Genomic DNA, 12,947 nt, shown 5'->3' on the forward strand with positions numbered 1-12,947 from the left:
TTTAAATTAGGAAGCTCTGATGCTATTTAGAAACCTCCATGTAGAAAAGTGTTATATCTTAAATTAATAATTACTCAACAACAAGGCATATTGCTGAACAACACCATAAATTTCCAAAGAAAATTCAATGACTTACTTTCAATTAACTTTTCAAATCAGCGTTAATAATCCCCCTTTTGTCTCTTTCTATAATACAACCTGGGTTTTTTTATAGTACTATTTTTAAATGAGGAAATTGAGCATCATATAATTATTAACAAAGATTACTTTTAAAATGTTTTAAAGTTTCTCAATTAAGAGGTTAAAGTAAATTCATCTAGATTTTGATAAGGTTGAAAAAATATTGTTGAGAATCACATTGCAAAGTATACATAAAAATTATCTTTCTCCTTATATGTTTTTCCAACAACACATTTCATGTACAATAGATGCTTAGATGTGTGCATTTGCATACTTGTTTTTGCTGTTTTATCTTTTTCTTCGGGAGTTATCAAACCAGGTATGCAGTGATATGTGGCTGAGTTGTGGAGCACCTCATATTTCTTCATAAAGTGTTTGGAGACCAGCATGTAATGTTGCAGCCACCACGTAAAATCTGGATACAAGCTAGGCTTACTCTTTGTGAATATTTTTAAGAATATGTTGCATAATATAATGTAAATATACTTTCAGGTAGATATAAATATAATTTTTATTTTTCTCTGGTTTTGGTGTAAAAACTGCAATTATTTCAGATAAATCTGTTCCATAATTTGCATACTGCTGGAAAAGTCATACACTGAATTATTTATAAATATTTTCATTTAAATATTAGCATCAATATCATATGTGAGACAAAAATTTCATACATGTACAATGAGCTGATGCTTGCTCTACATATGTCACTTCTGTTCCCATCTACTCTTTCCTTGACCACAAACAGGCAAAATCAAACTAGGAGATAGAGGAAATATATACATATGTGGAAACAGTGATCTAATGATATTCTTCCTATTTGATTGTGGTTTTGCAAGTAACTCAAATTAGTACATATCATTTTTCCTTAGCCTGTTATTATTTTCCTTTTCCTTATGTCTCTCCTCTCTTGTATCTTTATTTTATTTTATTTTTTAGTAGAGAAAAGGGATGAATGAAAATAGTTTAGTCTTGATCAGAAATGCCAAAAACTGGCTATTCGATTTAAATAGCTCAAATAGCTTCCAAAATCACAGAATTCAAATTACTGACAATACAATGGATCACAAATAGAATTTGAATTGTTTTGAAGTTAAGATATTTGCTGATGTGAAAAAATTGTTTCCTGCAACTATTTTTTTAAAGAATAAACTTTAATGTAGTGAAAACAAGCTGGAAATAGTAAAGGAACTCTATTAAATATTGTAATTCAGGCACATTTAATCACTTAACTTTGACAGTGGAAAATGTTATGAATATGTTAACTAAATTGTTAATCCAATGAACTGCTTAACTATAGTTTGAGAAAGGCTTGAGGATCTCCAACGTTTTTGCAAATACAAATACATGACAATAATACTAAAGTAGCTGGATAGATAATTATGTGCCTAAAGTAATTTAATATGGAATCTAATATCTTAATTTTGTTTATATTCTCTTTAAATAATCCATCTGCCATATTTAAAGTCATTTCGAATGTCTTCTTCCAACTATATTACCCATATATATGTCCATGACTATAGGTCACCATGTATGACATGACACTGCAGATGGGATATGAGTCACTAGATATTCAGTTTTCATGCACAGTTCCTCTGAAATTTCAAATTAAATGTTTATGTTTTGTTTTAAGAATGTTACATTGTAAAGAAAGGAAGTTAATGTAATATATATGCTTGAAACAACATACTAATGTTTCTTTTTTCTTTTGTTTTTATCAGACCATTTGGCTCAAAACTCACTGATCAAATATATCTAATGGTAACTATACTGATATATAACATTAATACTTTTATATACATTTCTAAGAAGACCAACATTTAATTTAAGAATATGGAAGGGTATGGGTTATTTCTTATAAAAAGCTATTGAAGGTCAAGCTACAGATAGTTAACATGGATATAATACAAATGTTAAGTCATTTAACTTTCTCCATTTATGCTGATGAAGGAAAAACAAAGCAATGTATGCATATGGTAAAATAAGTCAGATATAATTCTATTAAATATCAAAATGCTATTTAGTCTATGAAATAATATCATGGAACTATATAATAAATAAATTTCTCTAATAATTTGTAGGTGAGTAATAATCAGTAAACATAAAAATGTATTGTATATTTCTAGTACAAAATATACGTGTGTTTGTTTAAAATTGAGATGTGCTTATAAAAGTGGAAGTTCTGAACCAATATTTGATGCATATTTTTAATTTAAAATGTCCATATATAAAACTATGGCTTGCTTACCACTCAACTTAGTGTGCTTTGAACAAGGTATTTGCATTCTGTTTATTGTTTGAAATATTTTTAACATGTCAACTTATTTCAGTTCAACTTAGATTTCATTGTAAAAACTTGTTATTAAATACTATTTATAATCATTCATCTATATACAAAAATTAGTGGTTTATAAAATGAATATTTTTAACTTTTGCTTATAAATCATTTTCACTATTAATGACAATTTCTAGTGTTGCCAACGTATACAGTTTTGAAGACTATTTTGTATAGTTCATTGACACCAAACTTGCTGTATGTTTGCAGTGTGGTAACTGATTATTTAAATAAAACGCAAAAGAGAGTATTAATTATTAAATTAATTTTAGCAAGATTATTTGTCAGAAATCATATTGTTTAATTAGCAAATTTCATCCATTGAAGCATTCATCTTGTTTCATTGTATCTTTGGTGTGTATATTTTACTCTCTATAACTATGGTTAGATAGACATACAGAAACAGTAGCAAGGTTGTTTTTAATTCCAGCAAGGAGAATCATCCTCTGTCCCTACCAATTTATTAACAAAAGAAGTTAGTATAGTTTTCTAAGTGACTAATTAATATCAGTAATAAAAATGCAACAGTCTTGCATTAATTTGTTAAAAGTTACACTACCTCATGCTGAATAAATCCTAAGTAAGTCAGATAATATGAGAGGATGTGGATTTTAAATTGTTATTTGAGACTTGTCACTCACTGATTATCACCCTGTGTGTATGGAATCTTTAGCAAGTAAAAAAAAAATTGTTAATCTATTTAAGTGACACACTTGATTTAATGTATAACCCCCTCTGTGTTTTAACAAACATGTCATTGTACTTTAGTAAATATTAATTAAGTCTGGGAGACCTACAAGGGAACTAAAACTAAAGAAAGATTTGTCTTTTTTTTTTTCCAATCAGAAAATAACTAATTTGTTTTTCTAGACGAATTGGAACTGGATTCACTCTTTTTTTTTTTTTTATTCTTTTTTTCTTTTTTTTTTTTTTTTTTTGGACTCACTCATGTTTGTAGAGTATCTTCCATATAGTCTTAGCCTCTCAAGTTAACATAATATTACATTGCCTGTTAAGCTCTAAACATATTTGCATTTTAAACATGGTTAAATGAAATCTATCCCTGTGATATAACAGAAATGTACCAAAGTCATGAGATTGGAAGTCTTGTTCTTTGACTTTGCCCGCGTGATTTCACTATATATATAAGATAACAGATTTATTGGGATTATAACATAAAGACATCTAAAGTAAATATAAGAAAATCAGTTAAGTTATTGATGCTATGCTAGAAATACATGCTTAAGTGTCTAGGTTTCCTATTAGAATGATTTGGAGTCTCCCAAAGATGAAGCATAAGCTACTTAGATTATTTTGTTACATAGTGGCCTACTGGATTCTCACATTGTCCTAAAAGGAAAACTGCAGCAGTTACTTTGAATTTATTTTAATTTCCATAGGAAATGATCATTCCTTGTACTATTTAATTCTTGCAAAATGTTCAAGTTTTGATTACTTGAAAAGAGTACTAAAAGTCAGCTCAATGAGAAACAACAAAACAAACGAAAACAACTATCAGGTTTTTTTTATGACTGTCTTTGAGCATTAAAGAGTTTACTAGGCAAATTTGGTTCATTATAATTAACTTGCAATTTTAAAAATAGGATTCAGATTGACAAGAATGATGTTAATGCATTTGAATAAAATAACAGTACAGGAAATACTTAATTTTACTAAGCAATAGCTAATAAATGACTTTGAATTGATTGTATACCTACCAAAATAACAAATAATGTATCCATGATTTATTTAAGTTTTTTTTTTGATAATTTAAAATTAGCATATTATTTTAAAATACATAAAATTTACCTTTAGCATTTTTAGCCAAAATATTTCATTTTATAAATTTCTGTGGATGTGATTTCTTTTTACTATCAACAGATGGGATTTCTCCATTCTTGAATGTGAAATACATTATGACAGAAATAAAGACATTATATTTATACTTATTGACACTTATGTTACACTACACTATGATCAGTGGCTAAGGTGAAGTTATGATGTTAGGAATTAATGTCATTAAAGATAGTAGAGTAGTTATGAAAAGCTAAAATAAATGGAGATTTTAATTTTTTTCTCCTGGTATATGTTAGCTGTTATCCTAATTTAGTGACATAATAATTATCAATTTTCTTGGAATGGTGCCTCTATCTGTGGCATGCTCACATTTCTGGATGAAATCATCTTTCATTTACTATCATATGTACATATTATACTTGTAAGAAAAAAGTTACTTCAAAATATGTTTTCAATTAATTAGCCATTTCCAGATAATTTAAAATTATGACTCACTTGAAAAAATATTTTTTCAGTGTAATTTTTTGAGTTTTTAGTATAAATTTGCCTATTAAAATGCCAGTGTATACTTTTAGCATAATTTAAATATACATTTTTCAATATTTCTTTTAAAAATTAGTGAGTTTAAAGAGGATTGTGATTTTTCATATGTATTTTTATTTGCTTACATTTAAAACACTTAGAAAAGCTATTTCAGTTGACTTCTGTCTTTGTGATTTCAATCCAAATAATAATCTATAAGCAAAATTTTAAAACTTCTTACATTTTGAGAATTAAGTGGAAGAAATGCAAAAATTTTTTCATAAATATTTTTTATTTTAATATATAAAATTTAATAATTACTTTCACATAGTCAGTAGCTCCATATTCCAGGTTTCTACTTTGAAAAATATTGAATTATTAGCCCAATATTGAAAACATATTTTTATTTTCAAATATTACAACTGCTGTTATTTACATCTTAGATCTTTCTCAAATGCCTTCAGGAAGCCTACAGAATTATACAGAGGGCTTTAATAATTAGAATTTTGAGTAGAAACTATGAAAAATCTACTATAGTTACAATAATTAAACCATGACCTAACTTATTAAAGAACATATTCTTGTACCATAAAATAATTTCCTGGAAGATTCTGAGATGCTGCAAGCTAACCTACTATTAAAGGAATCTTTGTAAATATTAACTTTCACTATCTTATACAATTGTAGTTTTTATTTACCTAAGAGCTTGTTGGTTGTTATGTAGAACATAATTCTTTTTTTTTTTTTTTTTTTTTTTTTGGTTTTTTGAGACAGGGTTTCTCTGTGTAGTCTTGGCTGTCCTGGACTCGCTTTGTAGACCAGGCTGGCCTCGAACTCACAGCGATCCGCCTGCCTCTGTCTCCCGAGTGCTGGGATTAAAGGCGTGCGCCACCACGCCCGGCTGTAGAACATAATTCTTATTTCTGGTTAAATGATCTAGAATCATCTAACTATATAGGGTTACTACACTTAGGGTCACAATTTAGTATATCATATGAATAACATTGCAGGAAAAGGTTTTAATTGTGTTGGCTGTAAATATCACTGGATCATAGTCCTATGCCTGCCACATACCTGTCATTTGACAAATAAACAAATGCTTATTGACAGAGCAGAGCAGTTGGATTCAGTGAATATCATATATTTCCTGAGTTACCACCATAAGAACAATTTCAGAGGTGAATAAATTGTTAATAATATTAAGTGGGAACTCAAGTTGTTTGTAATAGATTAATTGAAGTCTTGTTCTTTTGTTGCATGATTGAGGCCATGTGATTGATCCTCAGTACTACACAGGTGCACATTTGAACACACACACACACACACACACACACACACACTCACACACATACACAGAGAGAGAGAGAGAGAGAGAGAGAGAGAGAGAGAGAGAGAGAGAGAGAGAGAGAGAGAGAGAGAGAGAGAGAGAGAGAGAGAGAGAGAGAATAAACAGACATAGAAAGTTATATAAAACACCGGGGATAATATTAAAGGATTTTAAATAGATTAATATGATGAATATTTTATATTTGCCTCTATATCTATTCACTTTGAAAAAGCAGGTGAAGAAAATGGAAATAATATCAAAGTACACAGATATAATATTATTATTTGATTATTATTACTGTAATTATTTACTCTTGTTTGTTAGGATATTTTCTCTTCTGCCATTATAGTTTTATCTTAATGTTAGGAACAGTCTGTAGCAGAGAAACTAGTAAAGCAATGGAAAATTTTGGCATTATCAGCACATCGTGCTCCTTGTGTTGTGAGCCAGGTAAGGTGTATATCTATTTAGAAATCCTTTCTGGACAGTATGTAATGCTCCTGGCTATGAGAAAATCAGTTCATCTTTTTAATGAGAATGTTACCTCTAGGGAAAAAGTAATCCAGAAGGAATTATACATTCTTCAGGGCAGTTGCTCTCACAGGGACACATTTATCTCTAGGGCGGACTGCATGTATATTTCAGTGATGAGTGTTAATATTTTAAAATATTGTGTTTTGTTACAATGCATCATGACTTCAGGGAAGAGTATTTCTGAGAATTATATACTATATATTTTTCTAAGTATTTTACATGTGTCAGTCATAATGCAGGTAACTTTGGTGAGCAATTCAGCTATATTCAAATTTGAAAAAAATGTAATAATCATTTACTTGCAACTCACAGTCTTGAATAAACTTAACAGAAAACAAAACACTTTATTGATTTTCATTATGGGTACTAAACACTACTATTTCAGATGTCACTAAGCTACTTTAAGAAAAATTTGTGCTTTGTTTTGTTATTTTTCTCCATGCAAACTGTCTTAATTTTAACAGACTAGATCAACTGAGGTAATTGTTTATTGCAATCATGTCAGGCGCTCTGGGGACTGTGAGTTGTTTGGAGTTATGGGGTTTACTGCACGTCTACTCATGCTTTGCATGGCACTAACCTTACTATGTTTGAAAATTCAGTCACTTCTGTTAACCATTATAAAGGATATTGGAAAACTAGTGAAATTTTTTGTTGTTTTAAATACCTATTGTGTTCAGGTCTATAAACTTCTGCCACCTCCTAAAAGCAATAATTATATACACAATATTAACACTTTGGAACAGATTGCTATTGGTTTTCTGTGGAAAACTTAAACTGCAACAGCAATACAGAATAACTTCATTTCATAAAAATATCGTTACCACTAATATTCCCAAAATATTTCAATAAGACTCTCAGGAGAAACATAAAACATACAGAACATGCAATGAATAAAAGTGAAGCATTTTTTAAAATGTTTATATTTAGTAATATTCCCCTCCCCTGCTTCGTTTTTTTTCAAGAGAGGGTTTCTCTCTGTAGCCTTGGCTGTCACAAATCTTCCTTTGTAGACCAGGCTGGCCTAGAACTCACAGAGATCTGCCTGCCTCTGCCTCCCAAGCCCTAGGATTAAAGGAATCAGCTACCATCACCCAGCCTCTTGTTTTCTTAATATCAAATTAATTTCCTATTCTTAGTATTAATTATATGTTTCTTTATTTTCATTGTTATTACAAAAATTATTCATTTGTCATTTGAAATAAAAATACATCTTGATAAATAAGTAAGTGATGTACCTATTTGTATAACCAAATTACATTATTCTAAAATAAATCAACTTATCTTAGAAATGAATTTTATACATTAAAATATAAAATCTACTCTTTGTGTTTAATATACAGTAAACATCTTAAAAAAGAAAATTATTTATGATTCTATTAAATAAATGTCTTTTATTTAACAAGTGACTCACTGAACAATATTGAGCTGTGGACCTATTTTGGCCTTTTTCAAAGAGTTTCCTGCATAATTTTTAGTAGATGAATTTGTAATTTATGTTTTGACAATAAAAGTAAAAATGTTATTAGGCAAAAAGTAGAATGTCATTTTATACAATACCGACTCATAAAGCATTGTGAATATTTTTGTGAAGAAACTTTATCTTGGAAAATCATTATATATAAACTTTAAAATTTAAAAGATATGTTTAATAAATACATATTTTATTCACATATTTTATTACTGAATTTTTACTTAAATGTTGTTAAATGTATTAAAATTCATTCTACTAGTGTGGTATAAATAGTACTAAAGATAAAAATTTTTCCAAATTGTCAAATGAAAAAATCATAGGAAAGTGATTTTTTTTTTTTTTAGATTTTTTTTCTTTTTTTTTTTATTAATTTATTTTTGTTACATCTCAATGTTTATCCCATCCCTTGTATCCTCCCATTCCTCCCCCCCCCCCATTTTCCCATTATTCCCCTCCCCTATGACTGTTCCTGAGGGGGATTACCTCCCCCTATATATTCTCATAGGGTATCAAGTCTCTTCTTGGCTACCTGCTGTCCTTCCTCTGAGTGCCACCAGGTCTCCCCCTCCAGGGGACATGGTCAAATGTGAGGCACCATAGTACATGAGAAAGTCGTATCACACTCTCCACTCAACTGTGGAGAATATTCTGACCATTGGCTAGGCATCCTATTGGGACTCTAAATGAGACACGCATGGGAGAACAGCAAAATAAAAGGATCCAGAGGGTCCTAGAAATCTACAAGTAGAACAATATGATAGGCAGATTTGGGCCCAGGGGTCCAGCTCAAACTAAGGCACCAGCCAAGGACAATACAGGAGGTAAACTTTAAACCCCTTCCCAGATCTAGCCAATGGTGATATTTATTTAACTAATGAGAAGAGTGATTTCTGAGGTGTGGTATAACCTATGTCTGTATCTGAATGAAACGTGTATTAGTAGTTTGAGTGTTCATACTCTCAGATATCTACTTATTTTACCTAAGTCAGAAACTGAAATTAATATTAAGATAGCTTATTTTAGAATTACAGAGCAAACATTGAAAACAAGCATTAAACAATATTTTTGCCCACGCTTGGATTCTTTCTACGGAAGACATGTAAGTATACAAATGGAAGCAATGCTGTTTCATTTAGTTTTATTCTTATATTTACTACTGAGTAAAAGCAATTCAACTTTGAAACTATTTCTTTGAAACAGAAAACATCTGATGCAGATGAAATGGGTGAATAGTGCATAGAAAATTCAATGTGTAGATAGGACAAAACAAGTTTTAAAATAATGTATCTTCAGTTAACTTTAAGGTGCATTTAACATCTATCAGGTAGTTAATGACAGGATATAAATTTTACATAAAATTCTTAAATTACTTAGCCCTGTTGGATTGCAAATTTGTAACACTGGCATTAGTTTTTATATTATTAGTTTTATATTTCAGAATATAGTATTGTTGGATTAAATTCCATTTGGAGGAATTTTTTTCTCAAATTAATCCAGTGACTGCTATCCATTTCCCGCTAGAAGTCCTTTTGTGTTTAAAGCCTCAAAATGACCTTTCATGTAGACATCTTACACTGGGTGCCCTAAGATAAAGAGCAATTACATAAATAAAGTCATTTTTCATCAAGTAAATATTAAATAATTGCTTATATACATATATGAGTATACGTCTTTTTGTATTGATTATGCTAATTAGTATTTACAACTTAAATGATGGAATCTCAGAACTCATTTGCTATTTCAGGTTTGAGGTCTGGTATTTTTCTCTCAGGTTTTGAGTCCCAAGTACATATAAGGTTTTGTTCCAAAAATTTCTATCCATCACTTCTCAGCCTTTTGGCTAAGAACAAGTGTAAAAATTTGTACCATTAATTATTCAGGAGTTATTTAAATTTTTGACCTTACAGTGATAATATGTTGTATAGACTATTACCATAATGCCTGTGCCCATAATTATTTGTAATTTTTTAAATTTTTACTTGTTTGCTTCTGTTTTTTCCCATTTCTTTTATACTCTAAATAGTATACATCTATTTCCTCACAATATTTTTTCTAATGAATGATCCAGATGAGCTTCATAATTAAGCCACATAGACTATTATAATTCTGTGTATGCATATATATGGAAATCAAGACCTTTTAAATAAGGATATATCTTTGTATAGGGTGACACTATTTAATTTCATGAAATGCTATATTATGTACATTGAATCATTCTTTAATTTGCTGACATAACTGAGTGGGTTTTCTTTTAAGTATTTGAATTATTCTGTGGATCATGTTGTGAAAGTCACTGACACTGCGGACACCTCAGTGAAGCTGAAGTAGGGCAGGCGATACCTTCATTGAAGGCTGAAACTTCATGATAACTTGAAGTTGAGCCCCACAGGGACCTGCACCCCTGGCTAACAGCTGGCTCTTTTCTCTTCGTTTATGACATTGTGCCTAAGGAAAGTGCTACTCTGATGATGCAGCTTCTTAGATCAAGGGATCTCAAAGTGGAAGTGTAGTTGTAACCATACAAATAACTGTAGACTACGTGAAGAAAATAGTAAGACAGATGTAAGAAGGACTTATTTAGCCCAGAGAGAATATTTACAGAGTAACAACTTGTATATGGAATAGAAAGGAACAATCCAGATGATTACTAGAAAATGAGACATGAAAGACAAAAACTCGTCTATTTTTTCATTACATTTGCAATTTTGGTTAGAAAACATAAAAACAAATGTGGGTAATGGGAATTGTGTAAGATTCATAAAAACAATAGTTAAAAGGATGATTTAACTAAATTTAAATTAGTAGTATAAATTACGGTCCATTAAAAGGAATATTTTAACTTCATTTGCCTCCATTTAATGTCAGACATTAATTGAAAATGGACATTTATGATTTATCATTGTTCCCGTACATGAAACTAAATTTATTTTAAATTTATTTTAAATTTAGTTTGTTTTAGAAACCATTAAATTTTAAGTAGTTCTAATTTGCTTTTTATTGTTATGATAAAGATGGCCAAAAGCAACTTGGGTAGGAAATGCTTTATTTCTGCTTACAGCTTACAACCTATCCATCTGGAAGAAACATCAGGCAAGAACAGAGGCAGAGGTTATGGAGGAAGGCTGCTCAGTGAGGTGCTCCGTGGCTCACTCCATCTGCTTTCTTGTTAAAATCCAGGAAGTTTTGACCAAGAATGGCACTGCCCGTAGTGGACTAGACCCTTGTGCATCAATCATTACTCAAGAAAATTCTGTCCTGTTGGTTTGGGTATACTGCAAAAGAGTGCGGCATTTTCTCAGTTGAAGTTTCCTTAAATATATGGCCCTATCTTGTGTCAAGTTGATAAAAACCTACCAGCAAAACATATATGTATACACACACACACGCACACACACACATACACACACACTCATACACACACACTTGGGATATATACTTGGGAAGCCTATGCCTAGATGCTATGTACTATTTAGCTTAAGTTATGTACTACTATATTTTTTTTTTGTTTTTACTTTATGGATACAATTTTGTTTGGTGAAATGTGTCCAAATGAGCAAATAATCATCTCCCTTAAAATATACTATTTAATACTGACCTAAATAAGATACAATAAAATGTGTAACTCTTGTAAAATATCTTACAAGATTCTTTTCTGAAAAAAAAATAGATTCTGTGTTTATTCATTTTATTTAAAAGATAATTCAAATCAGAAGTGCTTTCAGTCTTATAAATAGAAGTTTGAAAAAGGCACTATACACAGGTATAAAATACTTTTCTTATGAGATAGTATAAAATGTTTTTATGAGGTATCACGTATTCTTTGTAGTCTCAAGACTTGGTTTTATGAGTATTTTCATATAAGTTTAAATAAGTGAACTAATCCCAAGAGGGAGAACTATGCTTTAGCACTTATAAGCTGATGTGACAAGCTTATTTTTTTGTGTTCTCACATATGGGAAGAATGAAGAATTAACCATTGCCCCCTTTGAGCTATATGACTTTAGATTGTGACAGGTACATTCTTAAAGTGCTGTACTATAAATGAATTGTTTAATTTTTCAGTATTTGTATCTTTTAAAATATATAGTTAATAATCTACTGGGAATACTTAGTATGAGTTGCACAGGCGGTCGCATATAGATGAATTAAAAAGAGGAGAATAATCTTCAGCAATTCTTTCACTGACAAGTAGAAAATTATGTTAAGAAGATTTATAAGCTATAATATGCTTTGGTCATATTCTTATGAAACTGTGCTTTGTGAATATTATAGCTTAAGGTACTACTGAGCCCAGTCTGTGTGTGTGTGTGTGTGTGTGTGTGTGTGTGTGTGTGTGTGTGTGTGTTTTCCATATGACCCAAAAGATACAAAAAGGACAAAAGTGTCTTCCTTTGTTTTTTCTCAATTGAAATTATTTTTCATGCCATGTATTCTGCTTACAGCTTCCTTTCCCTCTACTCCTCCCAGAACTGCTACAGCTCACTTCCCATCTGGATACCTTTTGTCTCTTTAAAAACCAGCGTGTATCAAAGAGAATATGTTACTACAATATGAGTTAAAATAAGAACGCATTAGAATAGGATGAAACAAACAAATACAAGGAAAGAGCCCAATAAAAGGCACAAAAAAATAAATACAGATCCCAGACCCACTCATCCACACACTCAGGAATCCAATAAAAACACTAAACTAGAAACTAGAGCTGTAACACAGATGCAAAGGACTTGTAGGGTTGAAAAAATGAGAAAACATGAAAAGCAAAATTTAAAAAACAAAAATCCTAA

Source organism: Acomys russatus, chromosome 18 (genome assembly GCF_903995435.1).
Source record: "Acomys russatus chromosome 18, mAcoRus1.1, whole genome shotgun sequence".
NCBI lineage: Eukaryota > Metazoa > Chordata > Mammalia > Rodentia > Muridae > Acomys > Acomys russatus.